The sequence below is a fragment of the Vigna angularis genome, chromosome 5 (genome assembly GCF_016808095.1).
Source record: "Vigna angularis cultivar LongXiaoDou No.4 chromosome 5, ASM1680809v1, whole genome shotgun sequence".
Taxonomy (NCBI): Eukaryota; Viridiplantae; Streptophyta; class Magnoliopsida; order Fabales; family Fabaceae; genus Vigna; species Vigna angularis.
Window position 1 is genome coordinate 6,332,724 of NC_068974.1, and position 16,770 is coordinate 6,349,493.

A 16,770-nucleotide genomic window follows, 5' to 3' on the forward strand; every position below is an offset into this window, starting at 1 on the left:
GAAGAGGGAGGGGGTAATGATAGGAGGCTGAGAGTCTATGAGAGGAGAAGGAAGAGTTAGTAGAGTTAGTTACTCTAACTATCTTAATAGTTAGGAAAGACGCGGGATAGACTTGTATATATAGGAAGTAGTTATATGTTGAGGGGACTTTTGATTGCTTGCATTCTTTGAACAGGAAACGTTATTCCTGTGGGGGAGGTTAGGCTCCCATAACTACTCTGTATATGACTTTCTTACTGTGAATACTAAGTGTGGAGGTTAATTTAGTGTTCGGTTGAGTGTTAGTGAGATTCTTCCCTAGGTTTCCTAATTGGAAACCTAACAGAATTTGCTAGTTTAACCTCTGTTAGTTCTTTAAAACTATAAATCTTTGGTCTATAATAAAGGTCTTTTTAAATCAATTATCTTGTTTGAATATTTAACTAAAACTAGGAATTGTGCTTATTGTATCTCCTTTAATAGGTGTATGACTTTCTTCTTTTGTACATGTTGTGTCTTTAGTTGTGCTTCTTGCAATTTAGTAATTCACATAATTTTTTATGGTTTTATGTTTTATTATGTTTCATATATAGTAATTCACAATATATATATATATACTAGGAATTGCTTACCTATGATGATCTCTTTTTTGTATGCAGGGAATAAGCACTATAAGACCAGTTACAGCATGCCAAAGACAGTCTTTCTAATATGCAGAAATTGCATGAAATTGCCCAAAACCAATTGTTTGAACTCCGTGCCCAATCTGGTAATCTAATAGTTTTCAATGTTATTTTAGTTGTATAGTTCAGTGGAATCCATGTAACATTGGTTATTTCATTACTTTATAATCTGCGGATTAAGAGTTAAGATTGTGATTCTCCTCATATTAGATAATCGGAGATTACACTTCTAATGGATGAAGTGAAGCGTGCACAAACAATGCTTCTTAGTTTAGAAAGAGAGAAGGTGCAATTTAGAAACTTTTATTCCAATAATTTGATTGTGAAGTGTGATTTTTTGTATTTGTGTTTACCTTTTTGATCAAATTTTTCAAATTTTTGCTGCCTTCTCTCTATTTTTTTAGAAGTTATGAAATAGTGTGGTGCACTTCCTTGGATGTATGTCGTTTGATCAAATTCTTCAAATTTTTTCTGCTTTCTCTTTGTTTGGCATCAAATCTAGGAATTTCTTGGGTTTTAATGTAGGGATAATTATTACTAGCTCATGATCAAATCTTAAAATAACTAAGGCTCTGTTGGGTATGCAAACTTTGAATGGGAGAGGAAGGAACAGGGGAACAAAAGGATTGGTCCCTTGTTTGGCATCAATTAAGGGTAGAGAGGAAGAGGAAGAGAATTGGATGAGTTTCATTCTCTCAATCTACTGAGTGCTGATGATTTTTTACATTCAATCAGACTTACGACTTATTCTTGTGATACTCCTTTGTCTATGCAGGGGCTTCTCCGATCTCAGTTACAAACAACACATGAAGGTACTAATTCTAAGAATATGTATAGTAGTCCTGTTTGTTTTCTATTTATTATTGTTGATGTTATAGTATAGAGGATATGAACCTATTCAATAATGTAATGATTAAAGAATTAAGGAAGAATGATTGAAAGTCGTACTTTTTGCCTGAACCACAATAGGAAATTAGCATGTATGTATGCCAAACTGTTTGACTCAGGTAGTTGATAGGTATGTAAGAATGAGTTGTCGACATATATGACGAGATTGGATAAAGACAATTAAATATATCAAATGAAATATTTGGGAAATATAATTGATTTTGGAGGCTTACTCAAGGTAAGCTTGAACTTCATTGCAATTGATCAAAACATGAACATGAGCTGATCTCAATTCTTCATCACTTAACCAATGAGTTGATTCCCTCCCAGAATGACGACAAGGTTGGTCAAACACTGATAATGTTGTGGTAAGGCTTTTTGTTTCACTGTCTACTTCATTTCTACTGCTTTGTGGGGTTAACATGAAGTTTTTGAAATAGTGGGAACAAAAATGAGTTGTCTCTTTGTGCAAGTATGATGCGCAAATAGATCCTTCAACCTTGGCTTTATTCTTAACCGAACGTTTAGCATATCCCATGAACCTACAATTACGAAAGTGAGCTATTAGGATTTTTGAATTATGCCTAGTAAATTGAACAGTAAGATGTCATATTGTCACCTTTCAAACGGGTACATCCACCTATAGGGGAATGGTCCACCAAGTCTTGCCTCATATGGAAGATGGATAGGGAGATGTTCCATAGAATCAAAGAATGAGGGAGGAAATATTCTTTCCATCTTGCACAGAATGATTGGAATGTTTTCTTCCATCTTAATTAGGTCATCATCGTTCAATGTCGTAGAACACAAATCTCTGAAGAAATGACTTATCTCTGTAATGGGATTGAGATCATGAGCCGGTAAAGAACTAAACGCTATAGGAAGTAAGCATTCCATAAACACATGGCAGTCATGGCTTTTTATCCCAATGAGCTTTCCCCTATTCACATCAACACACCTTAACAAGTTAGAAGAATATCCGTCAGGCATCCTAAGATATGTTACCCAATGACATACTTGTTTTGTTTGGTCTGCTGAAAGTGTATAATTTGCTTTTGGCTTGTACATGTTTCCATTGCTATGACTTTTTAACTCCAAATCTTTTCGTCTACAGTACAAAGCTAAATCCATTCGGGCCTTGTCATTGTCTTTTGTCTTCCTCGCAACATTCATCACAATATTAAAGATGTTGTCAAAGAAATTTTTTTCAATGTGCATGAAATCAAGATTATGCCTTAACAAATTATCCTTCCAATAGGGTAAATCCCAAAAGATGCTTCTTTTCGTCCAATTATGCCACTCATCGTATCCATCAATTCTTAGTGCACCATTTTCAGTTATTTTAGGATAACCATTGATTCTATTCCAAACTTATGCTCCCGTAAGATATGGTGGTGCGTCATCCATCTCTGCTTCCCCCTTCTTGAAAGCATTCTTATTCCTCCTAAAGGCATGGTCATTCGGTAAAAACCTCTGATGGGAGTCAAACCAGGAATTTTTTGCCCCATGATATAATCTAAAAGCCTTTGTATGCTTCATGCAATGTGGACACGCCATTTTACCATGAGTGCTCTAGCCAGACAACATACCATAAGCAGAAAAATCATTAACTGTCCACATCAGCATGGCCCTCAAAATAAAGTTTTGTTTCCTTGAAATATCATATGTTATCACACCCATCCACAGCTTCTTCAATTCGTCTATCAAGGGCTTTAAGTACACATCTATGCCAACCTTTGAATTGAATGACCCCAGAATGAGACATGTTAAGAACATGTAAGGCTTAAACATGCAAATTTATGGAGGAAGATTGTAAGGGGTTACAATAACTAGCCAACATGAATATGGTATATTTGATGCCTGTACATATGGGTTAAAACCGTCAAAGCATAAACCGAGTCGTACATTGCGTGGCTCGATACCAAAGTCAGGATATACTTTATCAAAGTGCTTCCAAGCCTCTTCATCTCATGGATGATGCAAAACATCATTCGTCGACCTGTTCTAATAATGTTATGTCATTTGTCCTGCAGTTTGTGTTGAGGCATACATTCTTTGTAGTATGGGAATTAATGACAAATAGAATATTGATTTTCACAAGAACTTGTTTTGTAGTAGTTGCTCTTGTGTTACGTGGTTGATATCTTGGCTTTCCACAAAATTTGCATTCAAGCAACGCGCCATCATTGTTACCATATTCATTATCATAGATGAACATGCAACCATCCATGCAACAATCAATCCTATGCAATTGTAATCCCAACTTTGATACACACTTTTTTGCATCGTAGTATGTTTTAGGCAAACCTGATTTGATGGTGTTGCATCCATAACCATTTTTGCATTGGTTAGGAATATTCCAATTCGACTTGCAAGCTAATAACCTGACACACATTAATAATTTCGAGTCTGATGTTCCTTCATACAACGACTGGTTTGCATCCAACAAAAGATTATAAAACCTTTGTGTTTCTTCATCGGAGCCTCTTGAATGTTATCTGAAGTAGATGCTTGGCACAACTCATTTTGCCTAAGAGCATCATGCACCATGTCTTCCATTGTCATAAATTGGTTAACTAGACCACCTTCAGTCTCTACACTCATCCAACTTTCATGATTCTCTACATCATCTTCTGGCATTCTTTCCCCATGATCCTCCCAAATGAAATAATTAGGCTTGAAACCGTTCTTGTAGAGGTGAACCTTGACAACTCTTTCGTGCATAATCTTTGTACAATCGCACTTTAAACATGGACATCGAAGACCCCCATCTCTGCGATAACGTTCTTGTTCAGAAGCTTTACTTATAAACTCTTCAACACCCAATAAAAAAAACTCTTTCAAAGCACCTCTTCCCCTATGACACCTATCATACATCCATGAACGATTTGGTGAAGTACGATCCATGTTTTGTACATAAATCGATTACAAAACAATTAGCCAATGGCTTCATAAAGAATAACCTAAATTAATTTAGGTTCTCTTCTCTCTATCTTACAATGTTTTTTTACATGTCTCTATCTTACTATTTTTTTTTGTACATGTAAATCACTATGTACAACATTGTTTTAAGCTTTGAATATAGAAGGCTATTGGTCAACCTACAACATTGTTTTAAAGCTCATATGTTGAGCTAAAGCTTTAACTACAACCAAACATAGTTAAAGAAAAAATAAATTATGCTAGACAGTGGTTGATGTGTTTAATTGTTTTGCTAAACAATTTTAATACAAAAAAATCAATATTTAAAGAACTAAATAACCCTCATTATATTTTAGGTACAGTTGCATAAGCATACATTTACAAATTGACTTGACAAATAGAAACAGAAGCAATTACATATAAGCAATTATAAAAAACATAAGCAAATAATATGGAGGAAACATTCATGTTTTTGACTATTGGCCTTGTTATCCAGCTCCAATTGTCAGTGTTAATGTAAGGAGAAGATATCATGAGAGAGCTAGAAGGAGAAGGTACCACAAATTTCTCCATAGGCCATACCATCATGCACAACCTGTGCAAGATATTAGAGGTCACTCCAACTTTCATCCTTCAGTAACTGCTCCATCCGATAGAGTTCCAACATATCCTTCAAGCAGTTCCTAAGTGCCCATACAAAATGCCCCATTTGCAGGCAACATGCATAATATTTCCCTTGAGGCTTTTTTTCAAGATGATGTAATATGTCATTCTCTTTACTTTTTGCTACTTAAAAACCTACTTTCTTTCTCATATATTATTGTCTTTTCTTGTATAAGAGGTTCCTTCATTGATTGACCCTAACAGTGATAAAACTAGAAGGAGAAGACGCCATAAATTTCTCCATAGGCAGTACCAACATGCACAAGATGTGTAAGAGATCAGAGGTCACTCCAACTTTCATCCTTCAGTAACTGCTCCATCCTACAAAGTTCCAACATATCCTTCAAGTTGTTCCTCAGTATCCATACCAAATGTACGATTTACAAGCAACATGCATAATCTTTGTCCCGAGTCTTTTTCCCAATATGAAGTAATATGTCGTTCTCTTTAGTTTATGCTACTTCGAAACATACATTCTTTCCTATATATTATTGTCTTTTGTCCCGTAGGAAGTTCCTTCATTGATTGACCCTCACAGTGATATGCGGTTGGACTGACCACATGTCATACGAGGTAAGTTTATTATGCATTTTGCTATGAACGGTAAAACCTTAGTGAATATGAAAAACTTGAATTTGCTGAGTCTTGGGAATTGGAAAACAGGAGCTTCTTGAGTTAGGTGAATGGATTGGCAACGTAGACAGGGGTTTGTTAGAAAACATTATTGCAAGACAAATGAGGACAAAAACTTATCTATTACCTAGTGATTCAGAGGGGTCAACTTCGAAGGAACATGAATTAGATATTTGCATAATATGTCAGCTATCAAATATAGCAACATGAATATTTTACAAGATACTAGTTTAGTTGTCTTTTTTTGTACTAGATTCGGTTTATTCATTCTTAATGTATTAGAAATATATTTTACACTTTCTCCTATCAAATAGAAGGTTTATGCATGATTTTACAGGATGAATATAAGAACAAAGAGAAAATTGAAATTCTTCAATGCAAACATGAATACCATGTAGATTGTATAAGGAGTGTTGTAAAAAATGCTGACAAAATCACGAGCAGTATTTCCTGAGGCGTGTAGAGTCACTGTCCTTAAGGACTTATCCGCGGTGTATTGCGTAAGTCCCCCAAGATACAATAGGAACTTCTGAGAATTTTTTAGGATCTCAGAACTAGCGAGGATCTCTAAAGTAATTTTAGAAGAGGAAAAGAAGAAAAGAAAAGGAGAGAAGACTGACTTGGGATGGATTTGGAATGGGGAAAAGCTCTCTATTTATAGAGTTAGGAAAGAATAAAATCAATAAAAGACAATAAAAGCCATTAAATATTTTACCGTTGGGGCACTTAATAAAATGAATTTAAACGTTATTGGCAATTAAAGTTTTGAACGTTGCAATCAAACGTTTTTCTTTTGCAATAATCTAACATTATTACAACAATCCCCCACTTATTGCAAAAGAAAAAGATAAGAAACTTTTATTCTGGGTCTCATAGGATGTAATGCATCAAACCTGGTATAGCAAGCTATATGAACCAGTCTTAGATTGAAATACTTAACACACAATATAGTTGGTATAGCAAGCTATATGAACCAAAGACACTTGAGTATGTTAGAGGTTTATCAATCACAATACACTCCCACAATCCTTGCTGTTATCGTTGTGTTGCGCTTAATAGGCCATGCGCGTGCCCGGTATTCATGAGTGCTCTAGAGATCATGCCAAGATCTCATGCAAGCGGCCCCACTCGACACTCATATATGTGATTTCATCAAGTGTATGCTGCAAATCATACACCACCCTTAAGGGATATGAAAAATCATTAAAAAAATTTGTTTAAGCTAAAATTCTTTCACCACATAGAATTTTAACGACAAAGTTTAACCTCTCAATATTGCAGTCTCTAGCACTTTCACACACACCATAGGAAGGGAGATAATTGATTAAAATCAATTAAGTGCTATCAGAACTAACAAGTGACTTGTTTTTACTCATATGAACCTTATTCATGGGATCTCCAATCACAAAGGTTGGGTTACCATCACTTGTTTGTTTGCCAGTGGCTTAAGTCACATTCCCCTTGATGTTTCTGATATCATTTGTCTTCCTAGGGTTTTGTTAGAGGATCTGCTAGATTCCGTTCTGACTTCACATAGTCAATGGAAATAGTTCCACTCTTTAGCAGCTGCTTCACCAAATTGTGTCTTAATTGGTTATGTCTATTCTTTCCATTGTAATTCTTGTTTTTAGCTATAGCTATTGCCGATTGGCAATCACAGTGTATTAATACTGACGGGGTTGGTTTCATTCCTAGTGGAATGTTTGCTAAGAAGTTTTTCAACCACTCAGCCTCACTACTAGCCATCTCAAGAGTGACAAACTCAGATTCCACATTATTGATCTGCAATAGTAGTTTGTCTGGTTGATCTCCATGTAATCGCACCACCCCAAGTGTGAATACAAAACCACTGGTGGATTTTGTCTCATCTGAATCAGAGATCCAGTTAGCATCACTGTACTCTTCTAGTACAGTGGGAAATCCACTATATTCAATGGCATAATCCATTGAACCTCTTAAGTATCTCATAAGCCTAGCAAGTACATTCCAATATTCTTGATTTGGACATTGAGTGTACTTACTCAGTCTACCTACTGCATAAGTAATATCAGGTCTAGAAAAGCTCATCAAGTGCAGTAAGCTCCCAATTATCTGGGCATACTGAGGCTGAGACAATGATTCTCCTTTATTTTTCATTAATTTAGAATTAGCATCATAAGGGGTACTCACTGGTTTTAGGTCATAAAACCTAAACTTCTTAAGAAGTTTCTCAATATATTGTTCTTGGGATAGTAATATACTATCTCCCTTCCTTATGATTCTAATACCTAAAATCACATTGGCTTCACTCATGTCTTTCATTTCAAACATGAAATGACATATTCTCTACTTTCTACCACATCAATTCATAACCCACATGTACCCATTCCAAGATTTATATTTGGACAACCAGATAAATATATATATATATATATATATATGCTTTTCAATACAAGGATGTACAGTAACATTCACAATCCAACAACTATTCCATGAACACACTCAAACCAAAAACCAAATTGGACTGCATTTAGTCATTCAAATAATATTATACAAATTTAAAATATGCCTTAACCATAATTTGGACAACTATAACAACTAAGTAGTTCACATAAGTATGTTCAACAATTTTTATCAGATAATATTTGCACAACAGTAATATAAATTTTAACATAAATAACCAATTTCCACCATTTAAAAAAAAACTATCTTTATGGACATTTTGAACATGTTATATAAACTAATATATGAATATGAATAATAATCATATTATACTAATCAACGTCACCTTCTAGCATGAACGTGAAGCCATAAGCATTTTAAACTAATTCAAATCAATATCAGAATTATCTACTCAAATTATATACTCGTATATGTACATAACAATAACACCCATTCATTCATCTAACTACATTGGCCAAAGATGACACCCTTTCTTTTAATTTTTAATAACCCTTGAAAATGTAATTTTACACTTAAAACAACCACCAAAATAACATAAATCAGAAATATCATTAGCATTCAGCACACTACCTCTATACCCATTTTATTCTATTTCATGTTACTTTAAATTTACCACCAGCTATCTATTCTACCGTCTCAAAACAGTCCAATAAAGTTGCTTTAATATTGATAAAACAACCCAATAAAGTTGCAAAACAACAGTGTTTTATGAAGCATTTTTATACTAAAACATCAAGGTTTTTTTTTTTTTGAAATTTACATTAGCCCAATGTAGCAAACCAACACAATAATCATATCAATTCTCAATCACCTAACTAAAATTCACATGGCATCTAACTCAAATTCACATGGGTTGCATACCAACTTATATCAAAACAGATATGTTTCATTAATTCATACTCGTCATTTGAACATCCCCACAAGCATTCAAAGAGTACAATTTCAATTCCTGAATCATACAGCATAGGAAAAACAATAGAAAAACGCATCAATTTTCAAATCACAAACATCAAACAATGAAAGACATGGGTAGCTTCCCATACCTTTTTAATTTTGGACAGTAACTGATGTGTAAGTCCTTAAAATTGTTGTAAAAAATGCTGACAAAATCACGAGCAGTATTTCCTGAGGCGTGTAGAGTCACTGTCCTTAAAGACTTATCCACGGTGTATTGTGCAAGTCTCCCATGATAGAACAGGAACTTCTCAGAATTTCTGATGATCTCAGAACTAGCAAGGATCTCTAAAGTAATTTTAGAAGAGGAAAAGAAGAAAAGAAAAGGAGAGAAGACTGACTTGGGATGGATTTGGAATGGGGAAAAGCTCTCTATTTATAGAGTTAGGAAAGAATAAAATCAATAAAAGACAATAAAAGCCATTAAATATTTTACCGTTGGGGCACTTAATAAAATGAATTTAAACGTTATAGACAATTAAAGTTTTGAACGTTGCAATCAAACGTTTTTCTTTTGCAATAATCTAATATTATTACAACAAGGAGATGGCTACATGAGAAAAATGTTTATCCCATGTGCAAATCAAAAGCATTAACTATTGTATAGAAGCAAAAATTAGAATCACATTAATTATTATTCAAGTCAATTCATATGTTGTTGTGTATGAAGTAATATATATTGGTTATATGGTGTCTATATATCATACATGAGATACTCTTAGTTTAATAAATAGAATTATAATCTAAATTAGTTTATGTGAAACAAGAAGTGATTTGTTCAACATTTTCATCAAGTTACTTTCTTAAATCTTAAAAGTTTTAAAAGGTCTATTTTGTCAAAAAAAAAAATTGAAACTAGAATTATAATTTTTCTAAAATTGTAAATGTTTACATTTAGAAGTAAACCTTTTATTTTATACTTTTTTGTAATTTTAATTGTTTTATATTTTTTGTAATTTTAACTGGATTTCATTTTAAAAATTTCTTAATTATTTTTTTTAAATATATGCAAGTATCCATAGATATTTATAAATATTTTAGAATGTGAGTATTGTTTAAACGAGTATTCATCTAAAAAAATAGATAACAACTAAGATTTTTTGTTGTGAATCTCAACCATCCCTTATTAAAATGGTTGTAAGTAGGGATGGACAAAAATAAATTGTACTAAACTAAATTGTTAAAAAAAATTTAACTAAAGAGTAGTTTACTTGAACAAAAGTGAAGTGAAAATTAGTTTAAAGGAACTGAACAATTTTTTATTCTAACAAATACCAGTACTCTAATTTGTATTGAAAATAGTAAAATTATTTTTTAACACCCAATGGTCAAATTCGGAAAACTTGATCGAATTTAGCCGAATTTTCGTCAGGGTCAACTAGGTCAAATTCGAAAAACTTTTGGGATTGACTTAACCAAATTTCAGTTCTTTTTAAGTTAAATGTTTACAATATTTATATTAATTCTAACTTATTTCATATTATATTTAATTTCTGAACTTTGATGCCAAAAGCCCTCGGTAATTCAGGGTGTAAATGGATGGAATTAGCGACGACTTTTAGGCCGTCGGTATTACCAAGGGACAAAAGACTTCAGCAATGCGAACCCTGTGCTTACATTAGCGACGACTTTGGCTGTCGGTATGACCATCGGTAATTTACATTCTATATTCCAGTGCAATTGTTTTGTGCATTATACCTAATAAAAGGAAACATGCAAATAAGCAATCAATAAATCCAAACATCAATTCAACCAGTCAATTCATTCAGGCAATTCATCATATGCAATCATTCAACATTCATGAAGAATACTTCAATTTTTTGAAATATATATCTAAGTTCAATGGTCTTCTAAAGTTCCTAAATGTAGAACAAAGTTTGAAAATAAAAAACCTAACTTCAATATTTTGAAATATAATTCTAAGTTCTATGGTCTTGAAAAGTTCCTAATGACAAAACAAAGTTTGAAAATAAAAAACCTAACTTCAATGTTTTCAAAAGTTCCTAAATATCTAATAATCATCGTAATCATTAGAATCATCATGATCTTCTTCTTGCATATGTGTGGTATGGGAAGGCTACTAAGGTGGGCATGACTGTTGGGATGATGATGGGGCGGACTGTCCTTGCTGATTGTCAAATCTGGCTAGAAGTGAATCATACGCCTCTTTACTAACGACATAAGTAATAAATCTATTACTACTTAAGTTGAACATGGAAGGCAATTTGAATACTACTATCATAGGCAAGCAATAAGGGTCATGCTAAGTATTATTACTGTAGTAAAGTCCTCTTTTATAGAGTACTTCCACATTATTAGTGTAGTGAACTCCTCTTTTATAGAGTACTTACACATTATTATTGTAGTGAATTCCTAATTCCTCACCTATTTTGAGTATTAGGTAGTTGTTTGCTTTTGAGTAGGATATCAAAACCATGTATTCTTAGCTTACATTAGGCCAAATTCGAATGTAGGTACCTTTTAGTACACATTTTAAGGTTTTAACTAGCGTCATTTTGAGTTTTAGACACTTGAACCATTTAGACTTGTTCCTTAGCTTCATTTAAAAGTTTAAAATTGTTAGGATATCAACACTACATATTCTTAGGGGCTCAAATATGAAAGCTACTAAGACAGTTGCGGGATAACTTTCTATGTAGTGTTAGGTGTACCTAGATGTATCAAAAAGACCTACATTATACACTTCATCTTCACCACCTAGCCCAAAACAGTGGCCTATCTGCACCATATATATGAACAAAAATTAATCAACAATAAAGAGAAAAGCAAAAAAGCAATAATCAGAGAGCAATAGAGGGTAGAATCCATAATTAAGGAATACCCAGATGAGCAATTTGAGGTGCCTAATGGTCAAATTTTGATTTTCTTGGTATTTTTGAATTGTCACCTCAATTTTATCTTTCTTTTATATTTTAAAAGTTGTGTAGATAGTTAGTTAACTGTTGTGAGAGACCAACATTCTATACTAAATTGTATACTTGGAGAGCTTATTATATGGTGAATATGTATAAATTGGCTAGATATGTTGTTTTTGTAGAATTGGGTTTCATGATGGGGGCATGCATGAATAAGGTTGTTTCGGTTTGATGGTGCTACACATGTGTATTTATATTTGTGTTTAAGAGTAACCCATTGTTATGTTTCAAACTATTTCCTTTCATCTATAAAATGGTCACTATGTGGGAAAATTCCTACACTTCTTACAAAAAGTGTGATAGGTGTGAGGGTTGTGGGTTTTCTCTTCTTCGAAGTGGAAGAGAAGATGGATTGAGTGTAAATCAAAAGCAAAGAAATAAAGTCAGAAAGGGTGTGTGATACATGAATATAGTAGGAAAGAAAGAAGAAAGGGAACAACAAATCATAACAAATCATTACAACATTTATAACAAATCATTACAACATTTATATGAAACCATATGAGTCCAATTGAATCGATTGCCCAAAATTTTATTTGGTTTGATCACATTTAGGATAAAAAAGTCAACCTGAATAGTCAAGCATGATCAATTTCAAAAATATTTTGGATCTAAAACACAATGCAGAGCTGGAATGGTAGGAAATTCACTATGAATGAAATGCTTTAACAAAAACTCATGGGTTGCAGATTTTTGTACTAAAGTTAGCACTTGCAGCTGGCTGAAAGTTCCCTATTCAACCCAGATTCTGTTTCAGCTCCTCTTCCTAAAGATGCTACCTCAAATGAATAAGGTCTCTAAGCTAGAAACTGCACCACAGATCTTAACATCAACACAAACCAAAAATATAAACACCAATCCAAATCTTAACATACACCAGTAAACAGTCAGGGCAACACCAATTTTCAAACAAAGAAATTGGCACTTAGAATGTCAAAAACTGATACAAGCAAGAAATAACAGTTATGAAACACGTAGGGACTCAAAAGGAACCTAGCAAATGTGCTAGAATAGATTTCAAAAGCAAAGAAAAAATAGAATCAAGGAAAAATGCCAAAACTGGTCTAACTGAATTTTCATATAAAAATTGGCCTAGTACATTGACTAATTTGCATATTTTCAATTCAATGCACAATTGGCTCATGAAAATTCATTCAAACAAGTTTAATTATGCTTATTACAACTATTCAAGGTCAATTTTCACGAGTTTATTGCCTTTTATGCAATTTCTCATGTTCAATTCATTTTTCTGATTTGCCTTTTCTGATTTAAACAACTCATATAACTCAATTCTGTTTTTTATTAGATTAATGAGTAACAAGCACTCCAACAAGTCAGTTTTGCAATTTGGAAGGTGAGGAAAAGGTTTCCAAAGACTGTAATACTGTATTTGATACACTCTACAAGTCTACTTCTCTTGTTTCCAAAACTCGACAAATTAGGATATCCACTTAACCGAATGTGCATATTTCTTAAGATTTCTCTTTTCTCATTTTCTCTTTGCACAATGTTTACTCTAAAATGGATAAAAATGAATGCATTTTCTTTCACTCACATATTTCTCTACAACCAATCAATTCCTTTACGCTATTTTATACATTCTACAAACTTCAACAAATGAAAAATATATAAACAAATTCAATCAATTTATGAAACCTAGAGAAAACACATCAACAAACAAAACCAGGAACAAAAATCCCCAAACTAGCACTCACAAATTTAAAAGATAACCAACTTTGACAACCTGCTACTCTAGAAGACACTCAAACGTAGGGATATACAAATGAACCTTCTAAGCTCCAATAGTTGTGGAAATCCCTCAATGCACTGCTTCAGCTCACAGACCCTTCTTTACATAGTCAATCAGGCGAGCTCAACCACCTCACAACCACCATCGAAAGAACAACCTAAATGTTCGCCGAGAAGAACCAATGTTGCAGCAACGACTTCAAATACCCACGAGACGAAGGAGGGAGGATTCACAATTGAGAGGGTGGCGAAAAAAGAACTTGAACATTCGTCACTCAACCACCTGACAAAGAGGGTGGCGAAAAAAGGATTCTTTGGTCGATCAAATCGGGCGCGCTCAACCACCTCACGACCACCATCGAAAGAAGAACTTGAACATTTGTCACGAAGAACCAATGCTGCACCAACAGCTTCAAACACCCACAAGACTAAGGGCGGGAGGAATCGCAACAAAGAGGACAAAGCTAGGTATTCTGGTAGACCAAATCGATTTGAGGGAAGGGAAGTTCAAATTTTTGGGTTTTAATCATCGAGCCAATTACCAAAAGACCTGTCGGTATTTAAAATCACCACAACATTACCGAGAACTCTAAGGTCATCGATAAAAGTCTGCCAGTAATAAACGTGTTTCCTGTAGTGATTGTTTACCTCGTTTAACACATTTTAACTTCAGCATCAATTGAGAAAATATGTTTAATATGTCAACAAAATTTAATTTAATTAGATTAAAATTACTATATTCATTCCTTTTTAAAAGTCAGAACCAATGTATAAAGTTTCTCACAAAGACAAATATCAATTTCACTTTAAAGTTTAGACACCAAAAATATATTTAACTCTTTATCAAAAGCATAAACTTATTTATATTAATATTTTATTATGAAATTTTATTGGAAGTATAGTTTAAAACCATTTTTTTTATTTTAAAGACTTTTTTAAAAGTAATTTTATTTAATTTTTAAGAAAAAAAAGCAAGTTTCTATGATATTAATGAGATAATAAAATTCGGATATTTATGAGAATTATTATGTATAAAAATTGAATTTATCCTATGATTATATAAATACCTTCTTTCTTTACTTTTTACTTTGTATTTTCATAGTTGGTTAGGATTTGATTAAAATGTAATGATTAAATAAAAGAATGATGCAAATGATATGGATATCAAACGTAATAATTAATGGCTCCTTTATTTTGTTTAACTCATATTTTGTGAGTAAAAATATCTTGCACAAGAATAGTAAGACCTACATCCAAATTTGTCAGTTTCGAATGACTTTTCTTTACAAAGTATAATTTTTATTTTGTTTAACTCATATTTTTGTATTTTTGTGAGTAAAAATATCCTCTAGAGGAAGGTTCAGACTTACCCTCAACCTTGTCAGGTTCCAATAACTTTTCATTATAAATTATAATTTACAAAATATTGAAGCGTTTGTTTTATTTTCTTTAACTCAAATTTTTGTGAGTAAAAATATTCTACATAGCAAGGTTCTGTCTTATGTTCAAGTTCTAATAACTTTATATTATAAATTATAATATATAAAATATTGAAACGTTTACTTTATTTTGTTTAACTCATATTTTTGTCAGTAAAAATATCTTGCACACAGAAGTTTTGAGGTTTAACCTTGCTAGATTTCAATGATTTTTCATTATAAATTATAATTTATAAAATATTGAAGCCGTTTGTTTTATTTTCTTAATAATTTTTCTTACTTTTCATTAATGTTTATTTCCAAGCATAATATAAAGAAGTGATTTATTTCTTGAAAACTTTTGGCTTTTCTTGTTGTCTTAATGTATCATACATTAAATGGTATTAATTCGATTGCGTTTAATAAATAAAATTTTAATCAAATTAGTTGACAAGAAAAAGTCGTTATTAATCATTTTCATCAAGAAACTACTTTCTTAAATCTTATAAAGTCTATTAATTTTTTCTTTTAATAATTGAAATAGAATTATATGGGACTTATGAAACTGCAAATATTTAGCTTTCGGTAGTGGTAATAATAAATTATAACATAATATTTCAATAACAATATTAGCTTAAACAGACAATTATTTAAAAATAAATCTTTTCAAAATTATATTGATTGAAGTATATAGATCAAGGTATACCAGTAAAAGAGTATTATTATCTCGTTTTAATTGCTATTCAATATGTTAATTTGAAATATACATCCAAATAAAATGAAAAGTTTTATAAAACAAACTAGACCACCCACGGAATTTTCAATTTTTTTAATAATTGTTTTATTTTGTAAAAAAAATAACAAGACAGTGAAATTATTATATAATGAAATATAATGAAAATTAAGTTATATTGATAATTTGATTAAAATAATTCTATCATTTAAAATATTTTCTAGGAGATATGAAGGTTTATTAATTATTTGGTTTTGTGTTTTGTAACTAGATTATCATGTATTATGTAAAAATAATTAAGCTTATATTTTTATTATTTGTTAGGATTTAATTGAAATGTAATGATTAATAAAATAATAATCCAAATTATATGAATATCAAACGCAATAAATAGTAATAATTAATGACACCAAAATCAGATAAAGAGAATATTTAAAATTGAATTACAAAAATTGAATTATCTTTAATAGTTCTCTTTGACTCTTCCTTGTCGTGATGATCATTATAAACAATGTATATTTACGGTACATTTACAAGTAATAATTAATGTCGTCAAGATTAAATAAAGTGATATTTATCATGGGATTTTAAAATTTAAATTATCTTTAATGATAAAGATTACTTTTTAAGTTTCCTTTGTCATTATCTCTTTAATGGTAAAATTGAATTTATCCTATGATTATATAAATACCTTCTTTCTTTACTTTTTACTTTGTATTTTCATAGTTAGTTAGGATTTGATTAAAATGTAATGATTAAATAAAATAATG

General features: G+C 31.9%; 1 long non-coding RNA gene across 1 annotated transcript; it reads right to left on the reverse strand.

Moving 5' to 3' along the window:
• Positions 1–12,730: 12,730 nt before the first annotated feature.
• LOC128196553 (uncharacterized) lies at positions 12,731–14,100 on the reverse strand. Its single transcript, XR_008248986.1, has 2 exons — positions 13,890–14,100; positions 12,731–12,909 (listed from the first exon to the last, which is right to left on the reverse strand). It is a non-coding gene; the product is annotated as an uncharacterized LOC128196553 (long non-coding RNA).
• Positions 14,101–16,770: the final 2,670 nt, after the last annotated feature.